The sequence below is a fragment of the Coenobita brevimanus genome, chromosome 21 (assembly GCF_032717465.1).
Source record: "Coenobita brevimanus isolate Jiangsu-jjx chromosome 21, ASM3271746v2, whole genome shotgun sequence".
NCBI lineage: Eukaryota > Metazoa > Arthropoda > Malacostraca > Decapoda > Coenobitidae > Coenobita > Coenobita brevimanus.
Window position 1 is genome coordinate 14,353,339 of NC_136974.1, and position 9,032 is coordinate 14,362,370.

At 38.6% G+C, this 9,032-nt stretch overlaps 1 non-coding gene across 1 annotated transcript; it reads left to right on the forward strand.

Annotated features, from left to right (window-relative positions):
* Positions 1–8,572: 8,572 nt before the first annotated feature.
* LOC145392285 (5S ribosomal RNA) lies at positions 8,573–8,691 on the forward strand. Its single transcript, XR_013895957.1, has one exon. It is a non-coding gene; the product is annotated as a 5S ribosomal RNA (ribosomal RNA).
* Positions 8,692–9,032: the final 341 nt, after the last annotated feature.

The following is a 9,032-nucleotide window of genomic DNA, read 5'->3' on the forward strand; positions in this document are numbered from 1 at the left end:
AATGGATGAAACAACTACTGAATTGAAAGATGGTAAGGTGATCAAGAGATGACTACAAACTGTATTCTTATATTCATAATTATTTCCTAGGAGTTAATGACAGCCACTGAAATTGTTGGCAACTAATCATTAAACACTTGTGATCAAGCACAAATAACAGCTACAGTTACAGTACAATCACTTTTTAGTTTGTGATACTGTATTACTGTTTTGTGCTCATAAGTACAATATCATTATAAAGTACTGTATAAATACAAATAATGATGAGAAATTCATTAGTGGAATTAATGAGTGCATAATTCAGAATACTGTATACATGGCAAGCAGCATATAAGCAACAGCTAAATAGGCCAATACCAAAACAGAAAAACAACTCATCACAAAAAATAATAACCAAAAGCAACATATATTATCAGGACATTCATATGTGAACACAGACACTGCTTGTATCACTATGTACATTCAACACTAAGCTCTACATGCAGTTCTATTTTAGAAACAATTTCCACGTGCCCTTGAGCTAGAAAATGCACCAGCACATTTGTGTGTGTGTGTGTGTGTGTGTGTGTGTGTGTGTGTGTGTGTGTGTGTGTGTGTGTGTGTGTGTGTGTGTGTGTGCTCTACAATACATAACAATCAGCAGACAGTGAAACTGCCTAATTTTGTCTATATCTCCCTCCACCAGCAAAATCCTGGGAGCAAAAATTTTTATGCTAAGTCATGTGAAAATAAAAAGCATGTCATGATGTTATGTCAAACTGTCAGAAAAGAAATTGTCAAACCACCTGGTTGAATGTGAAGAAGTTGTGTTGAGTGCACAGTTGAAACTTTTGCAAAAATGTGCAGACTATAGACAAGGACAGAAAAGAACCTTCAAAAATAGCTAAACTTGACAATTTTAAGCAAACGTGGGACCACTCAGCTAATTTCAAGATTGCACAATAGCAGTGTTCTGTATACTGTACATTTCATTCAGCTCTGGTATTAACAGTCCATATTCAAAAATACAAACTTTTAACTCTAAAGCTTATGGTAATCAAACTGCTGCTAAAAAGGCTAATATCTGAGTAAGCTATGTAAAGGATTAAATCTCAAATTTTTATTTCTGATCCACACTGCAAAGGCCTACTTTATTATATTCACTAGTTCATGGATACAGATTATATATAGTGAAAAAAAAAATTAGCACTCTCACTACTGCCTCAAAAATCTAAATATTTTCCTACTGTATTGGGAGAAATAAATTTTTAGGAAAAAGGGACTCATCCACTCAAAACTATGTACAGTTCTGGTTTACGACAAGGATGTAACATATGCTCTTTACCTTTCAACTGCCCTAGAGTACTGAATAAAGAGTTTGAGAGTCTGGCCAGGCCACTCCGGGTAGAGCCTGGAGCACAGGGGGAGTGGAGAGAAAGGGAGGGAAAGGAGGAAGGGGGAGAAAAGAGAAAATGGACACACTTACTCATCTTCCAATATTAATTGAGAAAAATTGTTTAGTTTTGCTCACCTTCCAGTGACAGGGTAAGGTACATGATACAGAATTTTAGGATTCAATGAGACATTGCAAAACACTTTGCTGCAAGACATGGGGATAAACAAATGAAAGATTTTTCTTGTTAAATAATTTAAGCACCAGTACTGCATAAGAATTATGAAACATGGGCTAGATACGATGATGACCTTATCTCTTACAAGTAAACATTCCTGTGAGTTTTAATTTCAAAGTAATTTGTTAAGCCTTGTTACTAGGGAATATAGTTGAAATATGTTTGATTCTGACTGATGGAATATCTTAACTACTTCCCTACAAAGGTATGACAGTATGTTCAATTTTATCCTTGTTTCCAATAGATGATTTTATTCAGCTTAGGGAAGATTCTTCAAAAAGGATAATCAGATACGGCCCCTCAATAGCCCCATTCACTATAGAAAGCATTTCCACAGGTGAAAAAACACCACAGTTTAAAAAAAAAGACTACTGCAATGAGGAAATTAACTCCTTGAATCTGATACTGTACTGAAATTGTTTCTTCCTTATATATCCAAACAATCTCCTTCATTATAAAAAAATTAATAACTAATGAATGGGGGTAATTGAAGGCAATACGTAAGCCCTCCCGTCTATACTACAGTGAATAAATTCATATGAAGATAGGAATGGTAAGGATATATACAGTATGTATATATATATATATATATATATATATATATATATATATATACCAAACACACATATATATATATATATATATATCTATATATCTATATCTATATATATATATATATATATATATTTACACAATACCCTCGCATCCAAGACGGTAATATTGTCGCCTGAGGGTCCAGTCTAGGACGAGAAACATCTTGGACCAACACAAGACCTTATGGAAAAAATTAAATACTGTCACAAAATCTTTGAAAAGTGTCCCTAAAAATATCAACCTAGACCTATTTTGGCACCAAAATATATTTCCTCACCTTGAAAGTGTCTGTTTCTGAGCTTGTTATCTCCAGCTTAGTAGCTCAATTATCTCCAGCTTAGTATCCTTTGGTAGATGGTGGTGCTTCAAGGGGTTAGCAGACAGTTTCCCAGGCATGGTTACCTAAGGCAAGGCAATAACCTATGAGCAAACTCTGAGTGCAACATGCAGTAAGTGTGTCCATGACGCTCTGGTGAGGGGGACAATTTTCAGACAAAAGCAAGCCCTGCCTGCTCATCATGTGACCAGATGCCAATATGTTATTGGACAACAGCACAGCCACGTCACTCTCCAGGGAGCTGGAACCGTGTTGGACCAGGTGAGACCGTCAGAGCTGTATTCTCCTCGGATCTGGGCCGTTATGAACCACTGGTTTTGTGTTGGACGTATGCAACCATATTACAGCAATATATAGTACTGGATTATTATTTATGGCCTCTATCTTGGACGCAAAACGTCTCGGACAAACCCGTCTTGGAAGCGAGGGTACTGTACATATATATACAGGTATATATATATATATATATATATAATATACAGTCAAGACGCCTATGGCACGGAGTTCTATGCCACGGTTTTCTATGACATGGCAAGGTGCCAGACCCCCCAACAAATGAACCATGTGCATAAACAACCTATGGCGCGGGCGCGGCAAGGTTTGAAATGCGTGGGCAAAATCCCCTGGCAGTGTGCTCCCATGTTTGTAAATTTCAACCCCAAACTGCAAGTGCTCCAACTGTAGACTTTTTTCTCTCTTATGAGGAGGTTAAACTTCACCAAATTCATTGTGTTAAGTAATGAAACATTAAAGATTCTTTGGGTGTTGTCACTAGTTTATAGGTTTGTTCATAAACCCGCTATAAACGGGTTAGTGACAAAGCACCTATCTCTAAGACGAAGTATAATGCCTCCCATCATCATCAAGTATATAAGAATGATTATTAATGTTAAATGTGAGTTTTGTTGACACTTGTGCATACAAACTTCATCAAATAAACTTCTTCAATCAGTGCTTGACCAGGCAGCCTCCGCCATCTTTAATGTTTTGGTCGGTCAGCTGATCCGTCTACTTGGCCAAGCTTTTTATGCTCGATCTGCAGTGCTTGGTATTGACCAGGAAGACACTAGGCTGATCATCATCCTGTTTTTTGTGCCTATTGTTATGTGTAATACATGCACTGACTGAATGCTTGATTGTGTGCGAGTGTAAAGTGGGGAAAAATGGGGAAATGTTGGGTGATAAGAGGGACTTTGGCCGAACGTCCAGAACCAAATACCATTTTTCCCACAGGTTTAGTTATTTGTATGGCATGGTTTTATATTGCACAGGCACGGTCTAGAAGCAGTTAGCCGTGCCTTAGGCAACATGACTGTATATATATATATATATGGGTTAATACCTTCATGGCAGTGAGTGTCAGTATACCAGTATGAGTGAAACTTGTGCAGCAAAGCCGGTAATAATAATAAGTTAATAACAATATTAATACAGAATAATAATAAATTATGTGAGAAGCAGCAGCAGCAGCAGGACCAGCAGCAGTGAGGTGCATCAATCCTAGCACAGAGCAGCTTTCTCCCTCCACTGCCTTCTTTGGCTGTACTAGTGTGTGTGTGTGTGTGTGTGTGTGTGTGTATTTACCTATTTGTATTTACCTATTTGTAGTCTACAGGAATTGAGCAATGCTCGTGTTGTCCTGTCTCCATATCCACATTTATCAAGTCTACCTTTACACACATGAATGTTTTTCTCATGCACCACCTCTTTGTCTAAGTCATTCCAAATATTTAAGAATATACCTAATTGTGATATACACGGAATGTACTATGCTCGTGGGTTTCCGTCGCTGTTTCTCAATAAGTCGAATTTAACTTTAAACTCGTTTATGTTTTTAGACTGGACGATCTCTTTGTCCAGGCTATTCCATAAGTCTATACTTCTGTAAGGAAAGCTATATTTCTTGATATCCTTCAAGCAGCTTGACTTTTTCAATTTCATTCCATGTCCTCTTGTTGCTCTCTTATCCCATACAAACAGATCTTCTTTGTCAATTTTATCTACTCCCACCATGATCCTGAACACCGCAATCATGTCTCCCCTCTTTCTCCTTTCCTCTAACGAAGGCAAATCCAGTTTTTCCAGCCTCTCTCTGTATGACAGGTCTGTCAGACTGGGGACCATCTTGGTTGCTGTTCTTTGTATTCTCTCAATCTTGTTTATATCTTTCTTTTTGTGTGGGGACCACACTACCGCTGCATATTCTAACCTGGGGCGGATCATGGCCACTATCAATTTTTTCATCATTTCCTCATCCATATAATGAAATGCTACTCTTATGTTAGTCAAGAGCTTATAAGTCTCTCCAACTATCTTGTTAATGTGCTTTTCTGGTGACAAACTATCTTGGACCAGCACTCCCAAATCTTTCTCTTCTCTCCTTTTTGTGATTAATTCATTACCCAAAAAATAATTCAGTGATGGTCTCCTGGTACTTTTACCCATTTCCAATATTTTACATTTCTTTACATTAAATTTCATTTCCCACGTCCGGCTCCAATTGTGTATCCTATCCAAATCCTCCTGCAGTATTTTACAATCCTCCTCAACCTCTATCTTCCTCAAGATCTTTACATCATCAGCAAACAGACTCGCATAACTGTTCACACCATCTACCATATCATTTACATAAATCAGGAACATTACTGGCGCCAACACTGAGCCTTGAGGGACTCCACTTGTTACTTCCCTCCATCCAGACATCTTTTCCTTTATTACTGTCCTCATTTGTCTGTCTCTCAAAAAGTCTCTCATCCATTCCAGAAGTTTCCCCTTTAGTCCTCCTATATATTCTAGTTTCCACATTAGTCTCTTATGAGGTACCTTGTCAAAGGCCTTCTCTAAGTCTAAGTACACACAATCCACCCAACCATCTCTCTCCTGTACCACATCAATCGCTCTTGAGTAAAAGCTCAACAAGTTTGAAACACATGACCTTCCACTTCTGAATCCAAACTGACATTCAGCCAAAATATTCATCTCTTCCAGATATTTTATCCATCTGTCTTTCAGGATTCTCTCACACAATTTTGCGACCATGCTGGTTAGAGACACTGGTCTATAATTCAGGGGTTCTTCCCTGTTTCCTCCCTTGTAAATTGGTACCACATTTGCCCTCTTCCATTCTTTTGGCACTTTCCCCTCTTCCAGTGAGCATACAATTAAGCTGTGAATTTTATCCGCCAGTTGTTCTCTGCATTCCTTCAGTACCCAATTAGAAATTCCATCAGGTCCTGGGGCTTTCCTTACATCTTGGGTTTCCAGTAATTTATACACTTCCTGCACCTCCACTTTTATATCTTTCATCACCGGAACATTTCTAATCACTCCCTCCCCTTCCACAAGCTCCTTTTCTTTAGTGAAAACTGACTGGAAACGTTTGTTCATTATTTCTGTGTGTGTGTGTGTGTGTGTGTGTGTGTGTGTGTATTTACCTATTTGTAGTATACAGGAATTGAGCAATGCTCGTGCTGTCCTGTCTCCATATCCGCCTTTATCTAGTCTACCTTTACACACATGATGTTTTTCTCCTGCACCACTTTTTCGTCTAAGTCGTTCCAAATACAGTACTTATGTATTTACCTAAGATACCTAATTGTGATATACACGACATGTGCTATGCTCAGGGTTCCCATCCCTGTTTCTCAGTAAGTAAAATTTAGCTTTAAACTCGTTTAAGTTTTTAGACTGGACGATCTCTTTGTCCAGACTATTCCATAAGTCTATACTTCTGTAAGGAAAGCTATATTTCTTGATATCCTTCAAGCAGCTTGACTTTTCAATTTCATTCCGTGTCCTCTTGTTGCTCTCTTATCCTACAAAAACAGATCTTCTCAGTCAATTTTATCTACTCCCACCATGGTCCTGAATACTGCAATCACGTCTCCCGTCTTTCTCCTTTCCTCTAAGGAGGGCAAATCCAGCTTTTCCAGCCTCTCTCTGTATGGCAGATCTGCCAGACTGGGGACCATCTTGGTTGCTGTTCTTTGCATTCTCTCAATCTTGTTTATATCTTTCTTTTTGTGTGGGGACCACACTACCGCTGCATATTCTAACCTGGGGCGGATCATGGCCACTATCAATTTTTTTCATCATCTCCTCATCCATATAATGAAATGCTACTCTTATGTTAGTCAAGAGTTTATAAGTCTCTCTAACTATCTTGTTAATGTGTTTTTCAGGTGACAAACTATCTAGGACCAGCACTCCCAAATCTTTCTCTTCTCTCATTTTTGTGATTAATTCATTACCCAACAAGTAATTCAGTGATGGCCTCCCGGTACTTTTACCCATTTCCAATATTTTACATTTCTTTACATTAAATTTCGTTTCTCACGTCCGGCTCCAATCATGTATCCTATCCAGATCCTCCTGCAGTATTTTACAATCCTCCTCAAACTCCATCTTCCTCAAGATCTTTACTTCATCAGCAAACAGACTTGCATAACTGTTCACTCCATCTACCATATCATTTACTTAAATCAGGAACATTACTGGCGCCAACACTGAGCCTTGAGGGACACCACTTGTTACTTCCCTCCATCCAGACATCCTATTCTTTATTACTGTCCTCATTTGTCTGTCTCTCAAAAAGTCTCTCATCCATTCCAGAAGTTTCCCCTTCAGTCCTCCTATATATTCTAGTTTCCACATTAGTCTCTTGTGAGGTACCTTGTTAAAGGCCTTCTCTAAGTCTAAGTACACACAATCCACCCAACAATCTCTCTCCCGTACTACGTCAGTCGCTCTTGAGTAAAAGCTCAACAAGTTGGAAACACATTATCTTCCACTTCTGAATCCAAACTGACATTCAGCCAAAATATTCATCTCTTCTAGATATTTTATCCATCTGTCTTTCAGGATTCTCTCACACAATTTTACGACCATGCTGGTTAGAGACACTGGTCTATAATTCAGGGGTTCTTCCCTGTTTCCTCCCTTATAAATTGGTACCACATTTGCCCTCTTCCATTCTTGTGGCACTTTCCCCTCTTCCAGAGAACACAAGATTAAACTGTGAATTTTATCCACCAGTTGTTCTCTGCATTCCTTCAGTACCCAATTAGAAATTCCATCAGGTCCTGGGGCTTTCCTTACATCTTGAGTTTCCAGTAATTTATACACTTCCTGTACCTCCACTTTTATATCTTTTATCACCGGTACATTTCTAATCACTCTCTCCCTTTCCACAAACTCTTTTTCATTAGTGAAAACCGATTGGAAACATTTGTTCGTTATTTCAGCTTGCACTGCTGCATCTTTATAGACCTCTCCTCTTACTTTCAGTTTGGTGATTCCTTCCTTTTGTTTCAGTTTGCCATTAACAAATCTATAAAACAGTTTGGGTTCATCGTTGCATTTGTCTATCACACCTTTTTCAAAAATCCTTTCTTCTTCTCTACGTATTCTTGTGTATTCATTTCTAGTACTTTTATATTCTTCCTTTGTTCAGTTGTTACCTCTTTTTCTCCAGTTCTTCCACGCTTTATCTCTCTCTTTTTTTGCTATCATACACCTATTAAACCACTCCTTTTTCCTGTTTTCTTTCCCTCTTACTCTTGGTACAAATTTTTCCACTCCCAAATTATAGAGGTCTAGAAAAATATCCCACTTCCTCTGTATCTCTCGTTTCTCTGAATTTTCTCCAATCCGCATTTTCAAAAAATTTTCTCAATCCTGTAAAATTTGCTTTCCCAAAGTTGTATCTTCCCTGTCTATGAAGCTCGTCTCTTGGCTCAACGTTCTCTATTATTATCCGAAACTCAATGACCACATGATCACTTTTTCCTATAGGACAGAAATATTTCAATGATTCTATTACATCGGGTTCTTTGGTAAACAATAAATCTAACCTTGCTGGTGTGTCCTCACCTCAGAACCGTGTCTCTTCTTTGACCCATTGCATCATCACATTATTCATTATTATATTTAATAATATACTGCCCCACGAATCCTCACTGCCTCCTGAGTCCCATTCCTCCCAGTTCACCTCTTTACAGTTAAAGTCACCCACCAAAATTATATTGTTGCAGCCAACGGCCACACCACGTTGAGTACACCGCTTCCCGTCTGATCAGCGAAGCTAAGCAACGTTGGATCTGGTTAGTACTTGGATGGGTGACCGCCTGGGAACACCAGATGCTGTTGGCATCCCTACGTGTCAAGTGGGGTTGGTGGAGGATTAGTGCCCCTCTCTGTAAAACAATTAACTCTAAGCCCTTGGCCACCCCGTTTGGGATACATGGCGTCTGGCAATGAATGAATGAATGAAAATTTCTCAATTATTTTTTGTAAATAACTATCTATATCTGACAACAGTGATGATAGCTCTGAAGAACAGCATAATTGTAGATACCATGGAAATGGGAGAAGGCAGGGCTGAAGAGATATATATGAAATTAGAAACTAGAGAGAATTTCAAGAGATATAGCAGAAGTGTATGTTCCCCGTAAGACGAGAGCATGGAATGATGACGAATACCAGGAGATGTT